The 26,102-nt window shown below is 46.9% G+C and overlaps 1 pseudogene; it reads left to right on the top strand.

The window, feature by feature from the left end:
* LOC134353194 (eukaryotic translation initiation factor 4E transporter-like) overlaps positions 1–6,442 on the top strand; it is an 85,683-nt pseudogene extending 79,241 nt beyond the window's left edge.
* The last annotated feature ends 19,660 nt before the right edge of the window (positions 6,443–26,102 follow it).

Below are 26,102 nucleotides of genomic sequence, written 5' to 3'. Positions count from 1 at the left end.
AACCATTTTCTGCCTAGTCTCACTGACCTGCACACGGACCATATCCCTCCATACACCTCCCATCCATGTACCTGTCTAAGTTTTTCTTAAATGTTAAAAAAGAACCTGCATTTACCACCTCGTCTAGCAGCTCATTCCATACTCCCACCACTCTCTGTGTGAAGAAGCCCCCCCAACGTTCTTTATATTTATATTTCCCTTTCTTCAAATTCGTCAAGATCCTCTCCTTCTCTTTCTCCATTAATTTATCCAAATTTATCTTTATTGTTGCCTGAATCCTGGCTCACCACGGACCCTGAGCATGCTGATCCCCACAGGCTTCGGGGCTAACAAGGCCTCAGGCTTAAATTCTGTGCATTTGCAAAGATCAAAAGAGCTGATAATGTTGGAAACCTGAAATTTAAAAAAAAACAGAAAATGTTGGGAGAAAGTCTGTCTTTTTGTCCTTGATCAGAACTGAGAAAGCAGCAAGTTAGTGCAGGTAGCAGAGAAGGGAAGGGAGGCAATGGAAGGACCGGGGAATATATCTGGAAGGATAGAATTAAGTATTTTGATAATAAATTTACTTTGAACTTTCAAATCAATGTGGAGGATTAAGTAAGACTAAAGCTTCTTTATGTTCAAGATCAAGTTCAAGTTCAAGTTTAATTGTCATTCAGCCATACCTGAATTCCCATAAATACAGCCAAATGAAATAGTTTTACTCTGGGATCAAGGTACAAAACATAGTACCAACAGTCACACACAGCACAAAGCACATATAGCACATATAAGGTATCAGTGAACATACAGTCACACAAAAAATCTATATATTGCCCAAGTCCCTAGTTACACGTCCTGTAAATTGATGGCGACTGGGTGCTGTCGGCAAGAACAGGCAGTTCTCAACAGTCTGCAGACGAACGCAGACATGGATGTGATCTAACTTGTCTTTCAGCAAACGAACACTCGAAGGCAGCACTAACAAGAGGGGCCAGCCCCCAGTCCAGCATGGACGCCATACCACACCACCTCAACGACTCCTCTCCTGGACTGCTGCAACAGGCAAGCCTGCGGCATGAGGCCCAGTCCTTGATGAGGCTACGCAGCTCCCCCTGCGCAGGTCTCGCCAATGAACCAATGAATCAGACTTGCAGTATTTTACACTTCAATGTCCAGCAGAGTCTTGAGGTTGCAAGAACATGAGAAAACTAGGACGATGTCCTCTTTGGTATAGAAGAATGAAAGAAGATCTCATCAAAACTTTAGAGGGGCCTGACATAAGCACAAGAGATTCTGCGGATGCTGGAAATCAAGAGTAACACACATAAAATGCTGGAGGAACTCAGCAGGCCAGGCAGGTATGGAGAGGAATAAAGGGTCGATATTTCAGTCCAAGACACTTCACCAGGATTGGAAAGAAAAGGGAGAGAAGCCAGAATGAGAAATTTGGGGGAGGAGTACAATTTGACAGGTACTAACTGCCCAATGTGATATTAGCCGTCTCAGCTTTACCTCCTGACCCAACCTCACTCCCTTTGTCCACTCCTCTCTCCATATCAATCCTAAGCTCACCATCAATCTGCCAGCTTGTACATGTTCCACTTGCCTCACCTTCTTATCCTGGCTTCTGCCCCCCCGTCCTTTCTAGTCCTGATGAAGATTCTCATCCTGAAGTGTTGACCTCTCCATGGACGCTGCCTGACCTGCTGAGTTCCTTCAGCACTTTGTGTGTGTTACTATTGTGCAACCTCTATAACGCTGTGTAGTATGTGGAATGTATATTCGATGCAATTTTGTACAGTCTGATATTGCAATAGACATCAGAAGAGAAATAACGGTAAACATTTCTGTCGGTGTTTGCCTGCACTGTTACAACGACGCCCAAAGAAGGATCAAAGAACAATACTCACCCCCTGTCTGGGCGCGTGGCGGTCTGCACAACTCAGAATCAATGTCTCCAGCTGCAGGGAACTCACTCTTTCTTCCTGTTTCTCCCCTCGCGTCTGTGCGAGATCTGCTCAGTGGGATAACTCCCTTCCGTCCTCAGGCCCCCCAACCTTCCAGCGTCTCTGCCCTCCCCTGGAACACAGAACACGGAACAGTACAGCACGGGAACAAGACATCCGGCCCGCAACCTTGTGCTGAACCAGACAGAAAGCAAATCAAAAGCACCCAAACACTAATCCATCCTATCTACACAACGTTCCTATCCCTCCATCTTCCTTATATCCATGTTCCTATCTAAACGTTTCTTAAAAGCCTCTAATGTATTTGTCTCTACCACCAGACCAGGCAGTGCATTCCAGGCATCCACCACTCTCCGAGTGAAAAAACTTACTCCTCACATCCTTCTTTAAACCTACTCACAACACGCTGGAGGAACTCAGCAGGTCGGGCAGCATCTGTGGAAAAGATCGGTCGACGTTTCGGGCTGGAACCCTTTGTCAGGACAACGTCGACCAATCTTTTCCATGGATGCTGCCCGACCTGCTGAGTTCCTCCAGCGTGTTTTGAGTGTTGCTTTGACCCCAGCATCTGCGGATTATTTTGTGTTTACGATTCTTTAAACCTACATCCTCTCACCTTCAGTGCATTCCCTCTACTATTGGACATTTCAACCCTAAGGAAAGATACTCTCTGTCCACTCTATCTATGCCTCTCAAAATTTTGTAAACTCTATCAGATCTCCCCTCAGCTTCTGGTGCTCCAGAGAAAACAACCCAAGTTTATCCAGCCTCTCGTGACAGCTTATGCCCTCTAAACCAGGCAGCATCCTGGTAAACCTCTTCTGCACCCTCTCCAAAGCCTCAACATCCTTCCTGAAGTGGAGCAGCCAGAGCTGTATGCAATACTCCGGGTGTGGCCTAACCAGAGTTTTATGAAGTTGCAAAGTAACCTCTTGACTTTTATACTCAACGCCTCGACTAATAAAAGCAAGTTTGGACAGGTACATGGATGGGAGGGGTCTGGAGGGCATGGTCCCAGTGCAGGTCGACGGGAGTAGGCAGTTTAAATGGCTCAGCATGGTCTAGATGGGTTGAAGGGCCTGTTTCTGTGATGTACTTTTCTGTGACTCTATGACTGTATTTGAAGAGTTTGCAAAGGCAAATTGAATTTCAGATGATATTCATGTTCCAACTTTTCCGGCTGCGATGGGTGCAGAAACATTTAATTGATTATGCAGTCTAGTACAACCTGCTAAACCTGATGATAAACTTTATGAGGACATTGTGAAAGTTTTAAAATCCACCGTTCACCTAAACCTTTGATTATTGAGAGGTTTAGGTTTCATAAAGGGAATCAAGAGGAAGGCGATTCTATTTCACAGCTTGTGGCGGTGCTGAAGCAATTGTCTGAATCACTATGATTTTGGGCAGTTGCTGGATCACACGTTATGTGACAGATTCATATGTGATCTGTAAGTGTGATGGTAATTCAGAAATGTTTGCTACTAGAAGTCAGGCTAACATTACAGAAGGCAAATCAGGATTAGTATAGCTAACTAAAGAAGCACAGCTATTAAGCACATCTTCCAAAGTTTATAACATGTCTACTGACTTTAAGAATAAGACACCTATTCACAATCAATGTTACCATTGTGGCAAAACTGGGCATTCAGCCAAAGAATGCTGGTATAAGGATTTGTATTTCTGAAGCTGTGGCAAAAAGGGACGTATTGTACATCCTGTAACAGTGACAAGACACTGTCAACCAAAAACACTGTAGTAAAGAAAAACTGAATTGAATTGACTTTATTACTTACATCCTTCATATACATGAGGAGTAAAAATAGAAATACAGTTGTGTCAGCATGAATTAATTAGTCTGATGGCCTGGTGGAAGAAGCTGTCCTGGAGCCTGTTGTTCCTGGCTTTTATGCTACGGTACCATTTCCCGGATGGTAGCAGCTGGAACAGTTTGTGGTTGGGGTGACTCGGGTCCCCAATGATCCTACGGGCCCTTTTTACACACCTGTCTTTGTAAATGTCCTGAATAGTGGGAAGTTCACAACTACAGATGCGCTGGGCTGTCCACACCACTCTCTGCAGAGTCCTGCGATTGAGGGAAGTACAGTTCCCATACCAGGCAGTGATGCAGCCAGTCAGGATGCTCTCAGTCATGCCCCTACAGAAAGTTCTTAGGATTTGGGGGGCCATATCAAACTTCTTCAACCGTCTGAGGTGAAAGAGGTACTCCTGTGTTATTTTTCACCACACAGCTGGTGTGTACAGACCACGTGAGATCCTCAGTGATGTGTATGCAGAGGAACTTAAAGCTGTTCACCCTCTCAACCCCAGATCCATTGATGTCAATAGGGATTAGCCCGTCTCCATTCCTTCTGCAGTCCACAACCAGTTCCTTTGTTTTTGCGACATTGAGGGAGAGGTTGTTTCCTTGACACCACTGTGTCAGAGAGATGACTTCTTCTCTGCAGGCTGCCTCGTTATTATTTGAGATTAGGCCAAAATAACATTTAGAAAAACAGAAAGAAGCATGTGAACAAGATGGAGTATGCTGAGGATGGACTGAATGTCTCTCACTCTGTGGTTGAAGAAGCTCTGCTTGGTTTATCTGCTTCAGGACACAGAGACAGCATAGTTGACCCCATGGTCGGGTGGGACCACAGTGAGGATGCAGGTGGTTACGGTGCTGCAGTACCTCTGGTGTCGGAGACTGCTCACGAGGAGAAATTGAAGGGTCAAGGTCGACTTTAAAGACTTACTCTGGTGAGCTTGTTCCAGTGAGGGGAGTGGTACGTGTTACCGTGGAGATTAATGAACAGAGAAAGAGACTCCCACTGGACATTGTGAAAGATAGTTATCCAGTGCTTTTGGGCCACCCGTGGTTGGAGCAGCTCAAACCCATCTGGCTGAAAATGTACTTGATGCTTCGAAGCAACATGCAGAGCTATTCACCAGAGAACTGGGCAGTGTGAAGGAAGTCACTGATAAGCTGACTGTTAAGCCCAGGTTCTTCACGGAGAGACGGAGGTGGCTACTGAGATCAGTGCATCATGGATAAAAAAGAACGGATTGAGGAATGGATTGTATCAATTAAATAATACAATACAAACGTGTGGCATGATAGATATCCCAAGGAAAAGCTGCTAGAAATCAAAGAGTACCCAAATGCAAAGTGGAAACCAGCATGCCTTTTGGAGAAATATGACAGTGAAGTCATCTGGGACTCTGAGAATTGGCATGCATCCTTGCGTCCTTGTGTCCCAGCTCTGGCAGGAGCTCGGCACTGCATGGATCTAAGAAAGACGAGGCTTCAGATTTTGACGGAGCATTTCTCGATCAAAGAATTGCAGATCTATAGGAGAGAATAAAGGAAGATCTTCCTCAGCACCAAAGCTTTGGTGATGTCTGTCATGTGACAGATACCTCCAATAGCTGATGATCTGGATTGGAAAATAAAGAGAATGAAAATATTCGTGGAGACTTTTAAGTGGGCACATAATAACATCAAGAACCTTTGATCAGGACGGCAGAGACAAAGTTTTACATGTCAGAGATGTTAGAGAAGGAAGGGAATTAGGCTACAAGAGTTGAGCACTTTAGGAGAGAGTTTGGTGATGGCAAATGTGTTTTTGGTGAGCGGAGGCGATGTGATTCCTATACTAAAGAGTTTTCTGCTGGCCTCACTAGTCCTTTAGAAGCAATAGAACTGACAGGCCTTTGATGATAAAGTGCTACTGGAGGTCCAAGAAAGGAAAAGTGGTGGAAGAAGTGATCAGAAACCCTTAAAGAAGGTGTAAAATGCAATGCTGTTGTCCAAGCAGAGATACCTACCATTTTTACAGCAGAAGCTGACAAACAAGTTCCCCAGGTAGAAGTCCTGCCTGAACTTTCATTGGGGGACTTTGACTTCAAAGAGTTCTTCAGCCTGGAGAAAAGTGTATCTAGACCAGCATCAATGATTGAAGAGGTGTGTAGTGAAGAATCTGTGTCATCCAGGCGGTTCAGTCGATAGTTTTCAAGTAACTTAATTAGACCAGGTAGTCTCTCTGGTAGCCAGTTGTCTGCCTCACATAAAGAACATGAGTGACTTGTTAGTCTGGAGAAGAGGCTCCTAACTCCTGTTTCACAAGATTGGAAACAATTTTGCTCCCATTCCATCATGAGAAGATAGTAAGGAGATTAATAAGAAGTTTGATAGTTTAGAAATACTGGAAAAGGTAATTATGGAGTGAAACCACTGCTGTCCGGTCTCACTGCCAACAAGGAGAAAGTAAAGGGGTGTTCACGGACTGGAGTAGTTTTGTCTGTGGAAGAGGTGAAAAGTCTCAAAATGGAATCTAAGAGGAAGCTTGTCACCCTGTTCATGGTGGGGCATCTGGAACAAACTCTGACTGCATCATTTGGTCCAAAACAAAAACTTAAAGACAGACACAGATATGACTACTTTAAATAAGCTAGTTAACAGGATGAAAGCAAGTGGAACCAACACCCACTGAAATTCTTCTGCCCCTTGTAATGCAATGTTCATCCCCAGAAATTCAAATGAACTGCTTGGCAGTCAGACTCATCACACGCCAGTCCATAATCAGCAAGGCACTTGCCCTCAACATTTGTGCTTTCTGAGGTGCACCCTACTAACTATCCCCCAAGAGGACCACATCTTTGTCCTTGGGTTTGGAGGTTCGTGTGCCTCAATACCCTGAGAGCTGTTTTGGCTGCAATCAGGGCTTTATACTTTGGCTCTTGGTAGGGTCACCCAGTCCAAACAGGTCAAAGGGTAGACGCCAGCCTAAGTATGGTCCACCGGTCCTCCAGGTTTGGGCGGGGGGGGGGCGCACAGTTCAGCTTAGGGCTAACAACCCTTACTGGTCAAACACATGAAGAAACCTTCTGAATCTGTGTGCGACTTTATGGACAGAGAGAGATGGAGGACCTTCATTGTTGCCCTAAATGCCCACAGCGTAGCAGGCAGTAGATAAGTGCCCTACTTGCAAACCCAAACCAAATTCTATACATACACCACTAAGAGATTTACAGGAACAGACAGATTGAATTTCTGGCTTAGTGACTAACCCTCAGCACGTGGGGCAGGGTTATGTCTGAAAATCAAGGCAGTCTACCCTCTTTCCCTAGCTTATAGAAAAAATTGTTTTTTGCTGTTGGTTGAACTTGATTACTCTATTGAATGCTAATAGTTCAGCAGCTGGTCTGTGTTTGGGAAGTGGGAAAGACCTTTAAAATAAGGGCAGAGTGATATGCTATGTATTCATGCAGATTTTGGCCCTTACCAGTTGCCATCAGGCTCCCCGGTATGTTACATACTGGACGTAATGTGAGAGGGCCTTCGAGTATTTGTTGTGAATGCCCACAAGAAAATGAATCTCGGGATGGTATATGGTAATATACTGTATACGTACATTGATAATAAATTTACCTTGAACTTTGTACTTTGAGTCAGATAAGGGAGGTGGAGAGGGGAGAAGGGAACATCGTGGAGAAGGGAATCAGTGGAGGGGAGTGTATGGGTGCTGGGCAGATAGAATGCATAGAACATTAACCTCATAGCTTTTGGCCCAAGATGTTGTGTCTATCCCTTAACCCACCTGAAGATCAATCTAACCCTTTCCTCCCACATAGCCCTCCGTTTTTCTATTATCCGTGTGCCTAACTAAAAGTCTCTTAAACACCTCTAATGTATCTGTGTCTACCACCATCCCTGGCAGCACGTTCTGTGTACCCACCACACTCTGTAAAGAACCTGCCTCTGACATACCCTCTATACTTTCCTGCCAACACCTTAAACTTTTCCCCCTTGTAGGTGGAGGTGGGGAACGATACAGGGTGATGGAGGCCTGGGGTGGGGGTAGGAAAATCTGGGTAGATCAGGAGGAGAGGGGGAAGCAGCTCGTTTGAAGCTGGTTGAGAGATGAATATTGGCCAAGGCAATGGGGGGGGGCGGGGAGAGTTGTCCTACTGGGCCATGGGAACTTGCTCTTCCTCCAGAGTGGGAAAGTATGACCTTAGTTTAATGTCCCTCAAAAGAAACGTCATCTTTGATAATGCAGCAGATCCTCCATATTAACCTGCATAAGTTATGTCAAACTCAAAGTCAGGTTTATTGCCATCTGTGCAAGTCCATACACGCACAGGTGCAAAGAGAAACCTCCTTCCAGCAGCATTCACAAGAGAAACTTACATGAAACATAACTTTGATTGAGTTGACTTATTTGGAGATACCGTGTGGAACTGGCCCTTTGAGTCACCCCGTCCGGCAACTCCTGATTTAACCCTCGCCTGATCATGGGACAATTTACAATGAACAATTAAACTACTAACCGGTACGTCTTAGGACATTGGGAGGAAACAGGAGCACCCCGAGGAAACCCACACGTTCCATGGGGAGGATGTACAGACTCCCTACATATGATGTCGAAAGTGAATTCCAAATTCCGAAGCCCAACGTGTCACCCAAGCATCGCGCCAGCCACCGTGCTAGTCCACTACAGTGCAAAGTGATTAAAGTGGTCACAATGACGTTGATCAATTGCGGCAGAAACGCCTTTGGAGGACGCAGCCCTTGGTCACCCTGTTCACTGGCGCCACCTTCTTCTGGATTGTACTCAACTCCAGAAGGCCAACCTGCGGCCGAGGAGCGGGGAAGATGGGGCATAGCTGATGTCGAGCACTGGAAAAACACATCTGGAAGCAAGCGGCTGGCGGGCAGATGTGTATACGATTTTGGCAATGAAGGGGTTAACTGCCGAGCCATCGGCAGACGGAAGGCTAATCTAAACGAATAGGCAGGGATAACAGATAATTAATCTAACTACAATGCATCTCTTTATCCTCACTCTGATTAAACAGCCATGCCTTTCAAGAAATATTTTTATGTATTTTTTTCCCCAAATGAGGTAAATAGCACTTGGCCCCCGGATTAAGCGGCCATCTGGTAGCACAGGCAGACAAGGGTAAATCCGTCATGTTATCAGCAGAGTAAATCACCGTCTGAACCAGATTAGCCAGCACACTGTTGATCCGTCCTCCTCTCACCTCAGTGGAATCAACATTTCTGAGTCAGGAGTCAGACAACATCTCATCAATGCTTGTGAGGCCACTTGGCCCATTGCTCCCATTCTAGACCATTGGTGCAGAAGTCTAATTACTCCCATCCCTGCCCTTACTTCACATTCCTCATAAGTTTCTCCCAAGCCCTTTTAAGGGGTGATGCCATTCCCCCCTCACTATTTCCCACTCTCCTTTCCAGATTGGAAAGGACAGATTTGTCCAGTGGCTCCTCTCCCAATGATTTAAATCAAAACACCACAAATTGCTGGAGGAACTCAGCGGGTCAGGCAGCATCTATGGAAATGAGTAATCAGCTGAGTTTTCAGGCTGAGACCCCTCACCAGGTCCTGACAAAGCGTCTTGGCCTGAAATATTGACTGTTTATTCATTTCCAAAGGTGCTGCCTGACCTGCTGGGTTCTTCCAGCATTTTGTGTGGTTTGCCTCAGATTTCCAGTATCCGCAGATATTCTCGTGTTTGTGACCTTACGTCAAAGTTCAACATTCAATATACATAAATGTCACCATATGCAGCCCTCAGATTTATTTCCTTGTGGGCATACTCAATAAATCTACATAATAACAACCATTACAGAATCATTGAAAGACTCCCCAGCTAGGGTGTTCAACCAGTGTGCAAAAGACAACACATTGTGCAAATACAGAAAGAAAGAATTAACAATAAATAAATAAATAGAACAGATAATAGAGTCCTTGAGAGTGAGTCCATAGGTGGTGGGAACATTTCAATGATGGCGTAAGTGAAGTTGAGTGAAGTTAGTCATAGTCATTGTCATACTTTATTGATCCCGACGGAAATTGGTTTTCGTTACAGTTGTACCATAAATAATTAAATAGTAATAAAACTATAAATAATTAAATAGTAATATGTAAATTATGCCAGATGGAAATAAGTCCCAAGACCAGCCTATAAGCTCAGGGACCCTCCAAGGGAGGAGTTGTAAAGTTTGATAGCTACAGGCAGGAATGACTTCCTATGACGCTTAGTGTTGCATCTCGGTGGAATGAGTCTCTGGCTGAATGTACTCCTGTGCCCACTCAGTACATTATGTAGTGGATGGAAGACATTGTCCAAGATGGCATGCAACTTGGACAGCATCCTCTTTTCAGACACCACCGTGAGAGAGTCCAGTTCCATCCCCACAACATCACTGGCCTTACGAATGTGTTTGTTGATTCTGTTGGTGTCTGCTACCCTCAGCCTGCTGCCCCAGCACACAACAGCAAACATGATCACACTGGCCATCACAGACTCATAGAACATCCTTAGCATCGTCCGGCAGATGTTAAGGGACCTCAGTCTCCTCAGGAAATAGAGACGGCTCTGACCCTTCTTGTAGACAGCCTCAGTGTTCTTTGACCAGTTCAGTTTGTTGTCAATTCATATCCCCAGGTATTTGTAATCCTCCACCATGTCCACACTGACCCCCTGGATGGAAACAGGGGTCACCGGTACCTTAGTTCTCCTCAGGTCTACCACCAGCTCCTTAGTCTTTTTCACATTAAGCTGCAGATAATTCTGCTCACACCATGTGACAAAGTTTCCTACCGTAGCCCTGTACTCAGCCTCATCTCCCTTGCTGATGCATCCAACTATGGCACAGTCATCCGAAAACTTCTGAAGATGACAAGACTCTGTGCAGTAGTTGAAGTCCGAGGTGTAAATGGTGAAGAGAAAGGGAGACAAGACAGTCCCCTGTGGAGTCCCCGTGCTGTTATCCCCTTTGGTTCAAGAGCCTGATGGTTGAGGGTTAATAATTGTTCCTGAACTCAGTGGTGAGAATTCTGTGGCTCCTGTACCTTCTTCTTGATGGCAGCAGTGAGAAAAAGGCATGGGTGGTGGGGGGTCTCTGATTATAGATGCTGCTTTCCTATGGCAGTATTTTGTGTAGATGTGTTCAATGGTGGGGAGGGCTTTATCCAAGATGGACTGGGCCATATCTACTACTTTTTGTAGGCTTTTCTGTTCAAGGGTCTTGGTGTTTCCATACCAGGCTCTGATGCAGCAGTCAATATACTCTCCACTATACAACTATGGAGGTTCGCAAAGCTTTAGATGTCTCTGCAAACTCCTAAGGAAGAAGAAATGTTGCTGTGCTTTCTTCGTAATTGCCCTTACGTGCTGGGCCTTGGGCAGATCCTCTGAAGTGATAATATTGAGGAATTTAAAGCTGATGACCCTCTCCACCTTTGATTCTCCGTTGAGAACTGGCTCATGGACCTCCGGTTTCCTCCCCCTGAGGTCAATAATCAACTTCTGGGTCTTGATGACATTCAGTAAAAGACTGTTGTGGTACAACTCAGCAAGATTTTCAATCTCCCTCCTGTATGCAGATTCATCACCACCTTTGATTTGGCCCACAACTGAATCTGTCCATTATCAAATTTATTGCCTCTGACGTACTGCGAGTTGGGAAATTTGTTGTTTTATGGCAGCTGTACAGTGCAGGCAGGCGGAATAGAGTGGACATGGAGAGAACGTTTCCAGTAGTTGGAGAGTCTAGGACCAAAGAGTGCAGCCTCAGAAGAGGAGGACTTCCCTTTAGACCAGAGGCAGAGGGTGGTGAATCTGTGGAATTCATTGCCACAGGTGGCTGTGGAGGCCAAGTCATTTGGTATATTGAAAGTACAGATTGATCCAGGCCATGTTCTTTTTCTTGCTGATGACATCAGGTAGAAGGTACAGGAGCCTCAGGACTCGCATCACCAAGTTCAAGAACGTTCACTACTCCTCAACCATCAGACTCTTGAACAAAATGTGGTATCTACATTCATTCTATTTCTGGTGTTCCCACAACCAATGATTTCACTTTAAGGATTCTTTATCTTGTTATTTAATAATGTCCTCATTATTTATTGCTATTTATTTATATTTGCTTTTGCACAGTTTGTTGTTCACTGATCCTGTTTACAGTTACTATTGTACAATATATCAACAGGAAAAAGAATCTCAGGGTTGAATTTGGTGACATGTATGTACTCTGATAATAAATTTTACTTTGAGCTTTGATTGGCTCTTGATTAGTCAGGGCATTTTAAGTTATGAAGAGAAGAGTTGGGTCTAAGCAGCAAAACAGGTTGGCAAGGATTAGATGGGCTGAAGGGCCTGGCCTCGTGCAGCCGTAATCTATAAATCCATGACTCTAATACATAGGAGCAACAACTGTAAAGGTGGTCCTCATGATTTTGTCCTTGTTTTTTGTTGCAAGTGTGACCAGGAACTCCATCTTTCACTCCTGGAGACACAGACCATTCTAAAGGGCAGATGCTCCTTTCTTGCAGCACATCCCTGGATGAAGGCGACCAGCAGAACCTGGCCATGTTGAAACTTAGTGACAGGTGTACATCTGCCGGAGAGCTGCAGATATTACTGAGCCCCACCACCTGTCCCACGCCTAGGAGAGGGCGCAGTGAAGGTTAAATGCAGAGGACGCAGGTTAACTGATGAGGAATGAACTGGTGGCTGGCATGACTTGCGACACTTAAGGAGAGATTAAACAGGGTTGTTTAAAATCAGGAACTGAGAAGAAAATGTGCCATCAGATTCCTGATCAGTCCGTGAACCCATGAACACCAATTTACTGTCCCAAAAGACCATAAGAACATAGGCGCGGAGTTAGGAGGAAACTCACACATTTCACACGGAGGAGGTGCAGACTCCTTACAGAAGGTGCCAGGATTGTACTCTGAGCTTTGATGTCTGAGCTGTAATTGACTCGCGCTAACCGCTACGCTACGCTGGCACTCAGACTTGCCTGAGTTTTATCCTGCCATCAATGAATTAACTGAACTCGTCTCCTTTGTTCCCTGAAGGAACTCGGCATCATCCACTGGGGCTGCATTTGTTCCCCATTCATAACTGCCCGTGAGGAGGTGCTGGTGACCTGCTGGGAGTCCCTTCTAGTGAAAACGTTTCCATAGTGATGTCAGGAGAGTGTTCCGGGTTTATTATCCCTGACATAATGATAAAATTTGTTGTTTTGTGGCAGCAGTATAGTGCAAGGAATAAAAATTACTCTAATTACAAAAACACAGAGAAACATGGCGAAAGAGGAACTGTGAGGTAGTGTTCATGGGTTCATGGATGTTTCAGAGATCTGATGGCAGATGGGAAAGGTGGATAGGTGATTGGGTGGGTGGGTGGGTGGGGGTGTAGGTAGGTGGGTGAGTAGGTGGGTGAGTTGTTGGGTTGTTGGGTGAGTTGGTGGGTGGGTAGGTAGGTGGGTGAGTTGTTGGGTAGGTGGGTGGGTGAGTGGTTGGGTGGGTAGGTGGGTGAGTGGTTGGGTGGGTAGGTGGGTGAGTGGGTGGGTGGGTTGGTAGGTGGGTGAGTTGGTGGGTGGGTGAGTGGGTAGGTGGGTGAGTAGTTGGGTGGGTTGTTGGGTAGGTGGGTGGGTGAGTTGGTGGGTGGGTGAGCAGTTGGGTGGGTTGTTGGGTGAGTTGGTGAGTGGGTAGGTGGGTGGGTGAGTTGTTGGGTAGGTGGGTGGGTGAGTGGGTGGGTAGGTGGGTGGGTGAGTTGTTGGGTAGGTGGGTGGGTGAGTGGTTGGGTGGGTAGGTGGGTGAGTGGGTGGGTAGGTGGGTGGGTGAGTTGTTGGGTAGGTGGGTGGGTGAGTGGTTGGGTGGGTAGGTGGGTGAGTGGGTGGGTAGGTGGGTGGGTGAGTTGTTGGGTAGGTGGGTGGGTGAGTGGTTGGGTGGGTAGGTGGGTGAGTGGGTGGGTGGGTAGGTAGGTGGGTGAGTTGGTGGGTGGGTGAGTGGGTAGGTGGGTGAGTAGTTGGGTGGGTTGTTGGGTAGGTGGGTGGGTGAGTTGGTGGGTGGGTGAGCAGTTGGGTGGGTTGTTGGGTGAGTTGGTGAGTGGGTAGGTGGGTGGGTGAGTTGTTGGGTAGGTGGGTGGGTGAGTGGTTGGGTGTGTAGGTGGGTGAGTGGGTGGGTAGGTGGGTGGGTGAGTTGTTGGGTAGGTGGGTGGGTGAGTGGTTGGGTGGGTAGGTGGGTGAGTGGGTGGGTGGGTAGGTCGGTGGGTGAGTTGGTGGGTGGGTGAGTGGGTAGGTGGGTGAGTAGTTGGGTGGGTTGTTGGGTAGGTGGGTGGGTGAGTTGGTGGGTGGGTGAGCAGTTGGGTGGGTTGTTGGGTGAGTTGGTGAGTGGGTAGGTGGGTGGGTGAGTTGTTGGGTAGGTGGGTGGGTGAGTGGTTGGGTGGGTAGGTGGGTGAGTGGGTGGGTAGGTGGGTGGGTGAGTTGTTGGGTAGGTGGGTGGGTGAGTGGTTGGGTGGGTAGGTGGGTGAGTGTGTGGGTGAGTGGGAGGAGAGAGGTTTGTCTTGCTGCTGTTTTTTTTGCTGCTTTTGTTCTGAATCAGCACTGCTCAGTTTTTCAACTATCTACTCTCCCAGGTGACGTCACACAGTGCATGCTGACAGGATCTCCCAGTAGCCACCCACTTCAACCCTGCTTCCCACTCCCATTCAGATATGTCCATACATGGCCTCCTCTACTGCCATGATGAGGCTAAACTCAGGTTGGAGGAGCAACATCTCATATACCGTCTGGGTAGTCTCCAGCCCCTTGGTATGAACATAGAATTCTCCAACTTCCGGTAATTCCCTCCCCCTCCCTTCCTCTATCCCTATTTCACTCTGCCCCCTCCCCCAGCTCCCTCATGGTTCCGCCTCCTTCTTCTACCACCCATTGTTTTCAGGGCTATGACGTCAATGCTCCCCCCCCCACCCCTCTGTCTTTCAAATTACTGGTCTTTCAACTGAAGCTACAAACGTTCTTCAAATCATTCCCCACCTTTCATTCTTCAGTCCTGACGAGGGGTTCCGGCCTGAAACGTCGACTCATCGTTTCTAACTGATGCTGCCCGACCTGCTGAGTTCATCCAGCGTACTGAAAGTGTTGCTTTGATCACAGCATCTGCAGATTATCTTGTGTTTACACAGTGTACACTGCAGGTCTCAAGATTCAGATAGTTGATTGTCATTCTTCAGTGCGTGAGTGTAAAGGAGAATGAAACGATTGTTACTCTGGATCTGATGCAGCACAAACAATCACAATAAATACAAATACAAATAAGAGGAAACCTGGCAAAGCTGGAAATCCAAAGCGGCAGCCATGTATGAGTGTACAAGTCACTGCTGGGAGTGGCCGTATCTACATAGCAGCAGCTTCTGATCGTATGTTCATAAAGTGAGACTAGGGACTGGGGTATCCGAACGCAAGGTGACTCCAAATGACAGAAGAGTTCATCTTGCCAAAGTGACTTGGCAAGTGGAACTTTCTAGGTAGCAGCAGGGCAGTTGAAGGCACAACAGGTCAGTGACTGTGGAAATGTAGGTATGAGATGTGGGGTTACAGTAAGTGTAAAATGGCAGTGCGTGGGGTGGGGGGAAGAAACAGTGGTGGGTGGAGGTGTTGATCAGCCTGACAGTTTGTGAGAAGTAACTATTTAGAGTCTGGTGGTCCTGGCATAAAGTAAAGTTGTCCTTCCTGGTCTCTGGCCAAAATTTACCAATCGACCAACACCAGTCAAACTGACTATCTGGTCATTTTTACATTGGCTTATGTTTGGATCTTTCCAATCATTTGGCAGGGTGGGGGTTGGCAATGACTATGGGACTGGTAAAGGCATGTTTCCTTGCCTGTAATGGGCTTCACCCCAAAGGACGTGGATCATTTTGTGTGTTAAACCTGAAATTTCACAACCATCATCTTCACTTAGAAATAAGCTGCGGGAATTCAAAAATAGAAATAAAATTATTATCAAAGTACATTTATAGCCGGGGGTGGTAGTGGGGATAACCTCCCTCTACCTACCAAATGCTCCCAATGGTGTGCATCTCAAATAGCCTCTGACAACCAAGTCCAGCTCCTGGCCTCACGTGTGCCTTAGCCACAAAGCCCAGAGGAACCATTTCTACTGACAGGAGAAGGAGCAAAGGCGGGTTACTGGCTCCTTAAAACCAGTCGCTTCGGTCAGATGGGACTTGGCAGCTCATCTAGAAGTAGGGAAACTCTGACCTCACACCTCTGCTGCCTTGGAGCTATACCCACTCATGGGGAAGGCTTTGGGATTAAGCCCTGAGGGAGAACATCAGAGCTGGAGTCCCTGTGGCAGTCCTACACTGAGTTCAATGCTGACTGGCAACTCCTGTGACACTGCTGGTGCCAGCAGTATCGCCCTCTGCCGTTCCTTTGGGTTCATTAGATGCCTGGAGACAGGGAGCTTGCTACATGGGCAACATATCGTACCACCCAGGCTTGCGTATCACGTAGAGAGCTAGGACGCGTCATCCATGGTCAAACCTGACCTACGGAGGCCTACTACTACATTTATGTCACCATATACCACCCTGAGATTCATTTCCTTGCAGGCATTTGCAGTAGAACAAAAGATACAATAGGTTCAATGACACAATCAATGTGCAAAAGAACACAAACTGCGCAAATACAAAAAAAAACATATAATAATGAATAAATAATGCCGAGAACATGAGTTGTAGAGTCTGTGAAAGTGAGCCCATAGGTTGTTCAGTGTCAGGTGAGTGAAGTTCTTCACGCTGGTTCCGAAGCCTGATGGTTGAGGGGTAGTAACTGCTCCTTAACCTGGTGGTGTGAGTCCTGAGGCTCTTCTACCTCCTTCCTGATGGCAGCAGCGAGAAGAGAGCATGGCTGTCAGGTGCTCTTTAAATATGAAACTCCTGGTGCCAAAACAGGGCTGCCAATTAGCGAGAAGGTCTGAATCCTTAAAGGGGCCTGGATGGTGGGGGTTCCTGATTAATGGATAATGAGTTATTAGTCTTCTGATCTTTCTCATTCTGCTCTCCCTCTTTCCCTGCTCCCCGACCACTCAAGCTCTTTGAAACCCAACCCCTGTAATATTAGAGGTGATAAACAATCAATTAATTTTGGATTTGACAGTGAGGAGTTACCTGATACCAACGGATTGGCAACGTTCCTTCCCTTACAATAGCATTAGGCTCATCCCGCACACAAGGGCTTGATAAAGGCCATCTCGAGTTTCCTATTGCATTGGGCCGAGTTCCCTGTCCCTGAACAATCTGCTCTGTAAATAAACTTCGGTTGTTTCTGTGTTGTCAGTAGCCTTCAGTTGAGAGCTCCTGAAAGGCGTTTGGGAGCTCTTTGAAGTTGACTGTTTGCACAAGGCTTTATTCCTTCTTGATGCATATCTGAGGCCTTCAAAGTCATTCTCCTAATTAAACCTTCCTTTAAGATCTTGCTGGAAAACAAAAACAGGTGAAAACTAACGGTTCCATGGCACGTTATGATGACCTTAGCTGACTGTTCTTGAGTATATTTTTAAGTAAACTTCTTCCGGAATTCTCATTAAAAGCCAGTCCAGCCCTTTTCCCAGGGATGGGCTCCCAGTTTACACAATGACACATCATGCTCCATTACCCTGGTTTCCCAGCATGCTCTGCTGCTTCCTGTTCCCCTGAAGATACTGGCCCACAAATGGATGGGACCGACCGCTATTCGTCAGCATTCCATCCCAATAGATGGGATTTTGTCTATTGGGTTGGATCGGAGAAGCCAGACTTGTTCTTTGAGGGGGAGCTGGGAGGAGGTAGAGGATTTAGATGTATGGTGAAGAGGTGGTGAGCGAGGGATATGAAATGTGAGACAGGTAGGGTGGGAGTGGCCACCTTAGGGGCAGCGGCCTTGTGAGAGCAATGAGGTTAAAGTGTCTCAGGAATCTGACCGAGGTTCTTGAGGAGATAAAAAGGATTTACGAAGGAAGGCTGGCGGATTGTTACGATACACACGACTGTGCCAGCTTCGGGAGTGTAGATGCTCTGACTCTCTGGGATATGATTAGATCCTCTGGCCCCTTTAAGGATTCAGACCTTCTTGTTAATTGGCAGCCCTGTTTTGGCACCAGGAGTTTAATATTTAAAGAGCACCTGAACTGAGTTTGAGTGCTCAATTATTAGGTCAACTTTGGATTCTCCTCTAGAATCTGGTATATAACCCTGTCCTCAATTCAGTCTCATAACACTTCTCAATTCTAGTCTCAGATACTCCGGTACTTGGGTCGTACCCATCCTCACCCAGGTCTCTCGTCGCAATTGATCCTAGCATGAACTTTCATGGAGCATTTGACATGGTGCATTAATTAATTTATTCATTTAGAGATACAGCATGGGACAGGCCCCTCCGACCCTCTGAACCGCTACACCTAGAAACCCCATTTAAACCCGACCCTTTGAACCGCTCCACCCAGAAACCCCCAGTTAACCCCCGACCCTTTGAACCGCTCCACCCAGAAACCCCATTTAACCCCCGACCCTCTGAACCGCTCCACCCAGAAACCCCATTTAACCCCCGACCCTCTGAACCACTACACCCAGCAACCCCCATTTAACCCCCAACCCTCTGAACCGCTCCACCCAGAAACCCCCATTTAACTCCCGACCCTCTGAACCGCTACACCCAGCAACCCCCATTTAACTCCCGACCCTCTGAACCGCTCCACCCAGAAACCCCCATTTAACCCCCGACCCTCTGAACCGCTCCACCCAGAAACCCCCATTTAACCCCCGACCCTCTGAACCGCTCCACCCAGAAACCCCATTTAACCCCCAGTCCTCTGAACTGCTCCACCCAGCAACCCCTATTTAACCCTAACCTAATCACGGGACTGCGGGGTTTTGTGAATAAAACACGCCAGTCATTTATGTGCTTAATAAAACTGCAGCCCTTTCCTTCCATTATGAACAAAGCAAAAACAATCGCCTTACACTGACGTCACTATGTCAGACATTGTCTCTTAAAGTGAACACAACTCAATGACAGTGTTTGTGAATTATGTAGAACAATTTTGATTATAAACAATATGTCAACTCTCACCCATTACATTACATTACAACTCTCACCCATTACATTACCCAACAGGACAGTTTACAATGACCAATTAACCCTCAGATAGTACATTGGACTGTGGGAGGAAGCCCATGCATTCCACAGGGGGGATGTACAGATGACACTGGAATTGAACTCTGAATTCCAACAACTCGAGCTGTAATAACATTATGCTAACTGCTACGCTGCGTTGGCACCCTGTCCTACATGGTGATTCAAGGTGAACTGGCTGTCGGATCCAAATTGTCTTGGTGATAAGAGCATAAGAAATAGGAGCAGGAGTCGGCCATCTGGCCCGTCGAGCCTGCTCCACCATTCAATAAGATCATGGCTGATCTGACCATGGACTCATCTCCACCTACCTGCCTTTTCCCCATAACCCTTAATTCCCTACTATGCAAAAATATATCCAACCTCGTCTTAAATATATTTACTGAGGTAGCGTCCACTGCTTTTTTGGGAAAAGAATTCCACAGATTCACCACTCTCTGGGAAAAGAAGTTCCTCCTCATCTCTGTCCTAAATCTACTCCCCTGAATCTTGAGGTTATGTCCCCAAGTTCTAGTTTAACCACCAGTGGAGACAACTTTCCCGCCTCTATTTTATCCATCCCTTTCATAATGTTATATGTTTCTATAAGATCTCCTCTCATTCTTCTGAATTCCAGCGAGTACAGTCCCAGGACACTCAATCTCTCCTCATAGTCTAACCCCCTCATCTCTGGAATCAACCTGGTAAGCCTCCTCTGCACTTCCTCCAAAGCCGGTATATCCTTCCTCAAGTAAGGAGACCAGAACTGCACACAGTACTCCAGGTGTGGCCTCACCAGTACCCTGTATAGTTGCAGCATGACCTCCCTGCTCTTCAATTCAATCCCTCTAGCAATGAAGACGAACATTCCATTTGATTGGAGGCTGGGGGCCATGGTAGCAGACTCCTTTTCTGATTGGAGGCCATGGTAGCAGCCTCCTTTTCTGATTGGAGGCCATGGTAGCAGCCTCCTTTTCTGATTGGAGGTCATGGTAGCAGGCTCCTTTTCTGATTGGAGGCCATGGTAGCAGGCTCCTTTTCTGATTGGAGGTCTGTGCAATGTTGACAAGATCCCTGTTGGGTGATGGTCCTACACAGGTTGGCACAATGACGGTGATAGTCCTGCACAGCATGGAACAGCTGGTAGAGTCACTGCCTCACCGTTACAGAGATCTGAGTTCGAACCTGACCTCTGTTGTTGTGGCGTGGAGTTTGTATGTTCTGCTTGTGGCTGCTTGAGTTTTCTCAGGTTGATCCAGTTTCCTCCCACATTCCGAAGTCACTCAAGAGAGAGTTGGGAATTTGGGACAGAGCCAATTGTTTGTTCAAGCTCTGACACAGGTACGATTCCAATAATAAGAATATACGGATTGTCTTTAACATGGTAAAATATCCCAACGAGCGCCACAGGCTGAGGTCTGTGAGGAGTGATTAGAACAGATGACCGTGGGTTGAAGTTAGGAGTGTGTTCGGTGAGAGTGGTGAAGCACATGGATTGCTGGGGTGTGGGTGTCGGTTGGATTCCTGCATTTACAGCCAAGCAGATGAAGGCACACTTGGATAGTTAGAAAGGTACTGACAAGGTCTTGAATTCAGGTTGTAGTTCTGGAGAGTTTCCGTGTTGAGCTTTGTAATGTGGAGAAACAGGTGAGCCTGTGGAAGGATGTGGCTGAAAGTGAAAAAATAAAGAAAAATGTGCTTGAGAGAGCAGCGTTTGTCAGCCTCTGGAGAAAGAATGGAAGTGGGACTGAGAACTGGTCTAAACTCGATGGGCTCAATGGCCCCTTGGCGTGTTTCTGGATATGATGTCAATGAGCTCTGGGTGAACAGGTCTGTCCCGTGACGTCACCAGCCGGATTTCAGATGAAGCTCACAGGTGTGAGCTTGGGCGAGTATCGTATCATCAACTTTGGTAGGTTACAGGAGCCCAGACTGCAAACGCACAGCTGATTTCCTCTGGTGGAGAGTGGCAAGACAAAACAATGCTGTGGACTTTCTGGGAACGTCCGTAACACTGCGCCTGTTGGCTCCAATTCAGCTTCTGTGACTCAGTACTCTGACTGGGGGCAGGGAGGTCAGAGGATGTTTCTTGAAAAGCAGCTCACGTAGAGTTGTCATACTGATATCATTTCCTCCCCCCTCCACAGAACAAATGTTGTCCATCCCTGACTACCTGTGAATTGAGAAGGCAAGTACTTCAAAAACATTAACGATCCTGGAGTCACCCTTCACTCAGGTGGAATAAGGGGAACAAATTTACTTCCCTAACAGGTAGGAGGGGGGCCTTCACATTCAGATTAGAGTTATTTAGTTATCAGGTGTATATTGAAACACACAGCGAAACGCATTGCTTGTGTTAACAGCCTTCACAACCCAAGGGCAGCCCAAAGGTACCACCACACATTACCATATTCTCACATTGAGCACATCTACATGAAACACTGTCACAGGAAAACAGCATCCATCAGCAGAGATTCCCACCACCCAGGACACGCTCTCTTCTCGCTGCTACCATCAGGTAGAAGGTTCAAGAGCTTCAGGACTCACACCACCAGGTTCAGGAACAGTTACTACCCCTCGACTATGAGGCTCTTGAACAAAAGGGGACAATTACACTCATTTGCCCCAACGTTGAGATGTTCCCACAGCCAATGATCTCACTTTCAGAGTCTTTTTATCTCGTTATTTTATGTTCTCATTATTTATTGCTATTTATTTATATTTGTGGTTCCAAGGTTGTCAAGCCAAGGGGTGGTAGTGGGGACAAGCTCCCACCACCTAAAAGTGCTCCTCACGGCATGCGCCTCAAATAGCCTCTGACAACCAAGTCCAACTCCTGGCCTTCTCGTGTGGTTTCGCCTCTGAGCCCGGTGGAACTGTTTTTACTGACAGGAGAAGGGATGAAGGTGGGTCCTGGTGCCTTAAAACCAGTGTTTCAGGTAGATGGAGCTCGTCAGCCTGGGAAGGCAGTCCATCTAAGAGAGGGAAAACTCTGATTTCAAACCTCCGCTGCCTTGCGGCCATACCCACTGATGGAAAAGGCTTCAGGAATAAACCCTGAGGACAAATCCGGAGCTGGAGTCCCTAAGGCAATCCGACACTGCCTTCAACCTTGCTCTGGCAATTCCTGCGACGACACCGGTGCCAAGCTGTATGGATCCTCATGCCCTTCCCTTGGACAACATCGGTGTCATGGAGAGGGGAGACTTGCTGCTTGGGCAACTGCCAGTCTTCCATAAAACCTTTCCCAGGCCTGCGCCCTGGAGAGACTGAAGCAAGACTTTCCAGGCGCAGATCCATGGTCTTGCAAGATTAATGATGCCTTCAATCCATTTATATTTGTATTTGCACAGTTTGCTGTCTTCTGCACTCTGGGTGATCTTTCATTGAACCTGTTTACAGTTACTATTTTATAGATTTGCTGAAAAATAAATCTACCATTGTAAAAAGTAAAGGCATCCGTTAGTCTTGCGAGACCCTGGATCTGCGCCTGGAAAGTCTTCACTCTCCAGGGCGCAGGCCTGGGCAAGGTTGTATGGAAGACCAGCAATTGCCCATGCTGCAAGTCTCTCCTCTCTATGCCACCAATGTTGTCCAAGGGAAGGGCATTAGGACCCATACAGCTTGGCACCAGTGTCGTCGCAGAGCAATGTGTGATTAAGTGCCTTGCTCAAGGACACAACACGTTCCCTCGGCTGGGGCTCGAACTCACGACCTTCAAGTCACTAGTCCAATGCCTTAACCACTTGGCCACGTGCCTCACCATTGTATGTGGTAACATACATGCATTCTGATAATAAAGTTTACTTTGAACTTTGAACATGCTGGTGCCCACATCGCATGCCCACAATGCTTGGCAGAACAAGAGCAAAGGAAGTCCCTTCCCTCCCATTCCCACACACAGTCAGTCTCCAGCCCCAGAACAGGCTCCAGCCTCCGGTGGCTTGAGATATAGACATTTATTTTATTATCTACGGCATGGGGCAGGCCCTTCCGGCACTTCGAGCCGCACCGGCCAGCAACCCTAGCCTAATCATGGGACAATCTACAATGACTAATGACCGGTACGCCTTTGGACTGTGGGAGGAAACCAGAGCACCCGGAGGAAACCCACATGGTCACGGGGAGAACGTACAAACTCCTTTCAGACGGCGGTGGGGAATTGAACTCAGGGTGCTGGTACTGTGCTGCCCCAACTTCCCCAGTCAATTTCAGTTCCGTTTACTGTCATTCGATGTACACGTATACTGTCCAATGGAACAATGTACATTGGTCCACAACACAGTGCATGTAACTCACAAATAACACTGGTGCTTCATAAGTGATGAGATTTGAAGGTGACAGGGAGTTCGGTAGTCTTACAACCTGGGGAAGAAGCTTGTTTCCCATCCTAACAGTTCTTGTCCCAATGCTATGCTACCTCCTACCTGATGGTAGGGAGTCAAAGAGTTTGTTGGACAGGTAGGAGGAGTCAGTGACATTGCTAAGGGCCCTGCATACACAGTGCTCCTGATAGATATCTCTAATGGGTGGAAGAGAGGCTCCGATGATCCCCTCTGTGGTGCTTGCAATCCTTTGTAGGGACTTGGTGTCGCATGCCTTGCAATTCCTGTACCAGACAGTGAAGCAGCTGGTCAGAGGACTCTCAATAGTGCTCCTGTAAAATTTGCTGAGAATGGAGGGGTGGAGGAGGAGGGGAGAGCCTCTCTCGCCTCAGTCTCCTCAGGAAGTGGAGATGCTGCTGTACTTTCTTGACCAACGACGTGGTGTTGAGGGACCAGATTAGATCGTCTGTTTTGTGCACCCTCAGAAATTTGGTGCTCCTAACTCTCCCCTTGGAAGAGCTGTATATGTGCAGTGAGGAGAGGTCAGCCTGCACCTTTCTAAAGTTTACAGTCATCTCTTTGGTTTCGTCCAAACTCAAGTTGTTGTCCTCGCACCATTCTACAAGCTGCTCCACCTCCTCTCTATATGCCATCTCATTAGCGTTGTGGATCAGATTAACCGCTGTTGCATCATCTGTGATCTCGGTAATTTAGATTAGATTATGAAGACACGCAGTCCTCTTTTATTGCCATTTAGTAATGCATGCATTAAGAAATGATACAATATTCCTCCAGTGTGATATCACAAAACACAAGACAGACCAAGACTGAAGAAACTAACAAAACCACATAATTATAACATATAGTTACAACAGTGCAACAATACCATAACTCGATGAAGAATGGTCCATGAGCACAGTGAAGTTCAAAGTCTCTCAAAAGTCCCACATCTCACGCAGACGGGAGAAGGAAGAAAAACTCTCCCTGCCATGCCTGACCACAGTCCGACTCTGAGTCATCCGAAAACTTCGAGCCTCCAATCAGCCCTCCGACACCGAGTACCGAGCGCCATCCCTATCCGAGCGATTCGACCTCCATCTCGGTCAATCTCAATTTGCTTTGAACTGGATTTAGCAGTGCAGTCATTCTACCTTGAGATTGTTTAGATTAGCTTATTTGTCTCATGTATATCAAAACCTCAAAACACACAGTGAAATGCGTCACTTGAACCAACGACTGTGCGGCCTGAGATGTGTTGGGGGCAGCACAAGAGTCACCAGCGTAGTGTATCCATAACTTACTGGCCCTAACCTGCCTGTCTTTTGGACTGTGGGAGGAAACCAGAGCATCTGGAGAAAAGCCATGGGGTCATGGGGAGAGCATAGAAAATCCTCAGAGACGGCGGTGGGAATTGGAGCCCAACATTCTGATCTCCAACTTTGTAACCGAGGTGGGCTAACTGCTGCACCGCTGTGCTGGCCTTCTTGCTGCCGAATAAAGAAACACAGTAGAACTTTATTTTCAAATATAGATAAACCAGGACTGACAAACAACTAACGTGAAAATGAGGAGAGAGCGTGCAAGTACGTTAACACTGACAACAGGAGTTGTACAGAGCCTTTGAAAGTGGGTCCATAGGTTCTGTAATCAGTTCAGTGTGGTGAGTGAAGTTATCCGCACTGGTTCAGAAGCCTGCTGGTTGAGGGTAATAGCTGTTCCTGAACCCGGTGGTGAAAGTCCTGTGGCTTCTGTACGTCCTACCTGATGTGATTTCATGTAGATGTGATCAAAGGTCGGAGGGTTTTACCTGTGATGTACTGGGCAGACTCCTGACTATATAATGGGTCCAGGACAGGTCCTCTGAGATAGTGACTCTGAGGAATTTAAAGTCACTGACCTCTCCACCTCTTCTCCTCCGATGATTACTGGCTCATGGACTTCTGGTTTCCCTCTCCTGAAGCATTATGATCACAGCTTAAGGGAGCTAGGGCTTTACTCTCTGGAGAGAAGGAGGATGAAAGGAGACATGATAGAGGTGTACAAATATTAAGAGGAATAGATAGAGTGGATAGCCAGCGCCTCTTCCCCAGGGCACCACTGCTCAATACAAGAGGACATGGCTTTAAGGTAAGGGGTGGGAAGTTCAAGGGGGATATTAGAGGAAGGTTTTTTACTCAGAGTGGTTGGTGTGTGGAATGCACTGCCTGAGTCAGTGGTGGAGGCAGATACACTGGTGAAGTTTAAGAGACTACTAGACAGGTATATGGAGGAATTTAAGGTGGGAGGGGGTTATATGGGAGGTGGGGTTTAAGGGTCGGCACAACATTGTGGGCTGAAGGGCCTGCACTGTGCTGTATTATTCTATGTTCTATGTTCTAAGTCTACAATCAGTTCCTTGGTCTTACTGACATTGAGTGAGGCTGTGATGCAACCAATCAGGATACTCCCAACTGGGCACCAGTAGAAGTTTTTCAAAGTTATTCATAACGTGCCTTCGCATTCCTAACATCTCTCCCCAAAATTTGACCACTTAACTATATGCCAGGGGCTGTCTACCTGGCTGTTTAGAAGCAGTCTTGCCACTCCAGTTTCCTGGACATTAGTGGGTGACCACACTGATGTTCAAACTAAATTTGGCCATCCAGGCTGTTGCTCAGGGGGAGTACAGCTGGTGTCAGCAACCCCTGTCCCTGTCCCTCCCCACACCACTGAAGCTGGTTCCACTGTTCTGGAGTCTTGCTGTGTAGGGAAGACAAGGAAAGCCTATGAATCTCCCTCCTCAGATCTGCAGGGATTCATTTCATTCACACATACCCTCTCACAAGTTCACACTCACAAACATTCACAATC

Source organism: Mobula hypostoma, chromosome 10 (genome assembly GCF_963921235.1).
Source record: "Mobula hypostoma chromosome 10, sMobHyp1.1, whole genome shotgun sequence".
NCBI classification, from domain to species: domain Eukaryota; kingdom Metazoa; phylum Chordata; class Chondrichthyes; order Myliobatiformes; family Myliobatidae; genus Mobula; species Mobula hypostoma.
This window is presented reverse-complemented; position numbering and strand designations above follow the sequence as displayed.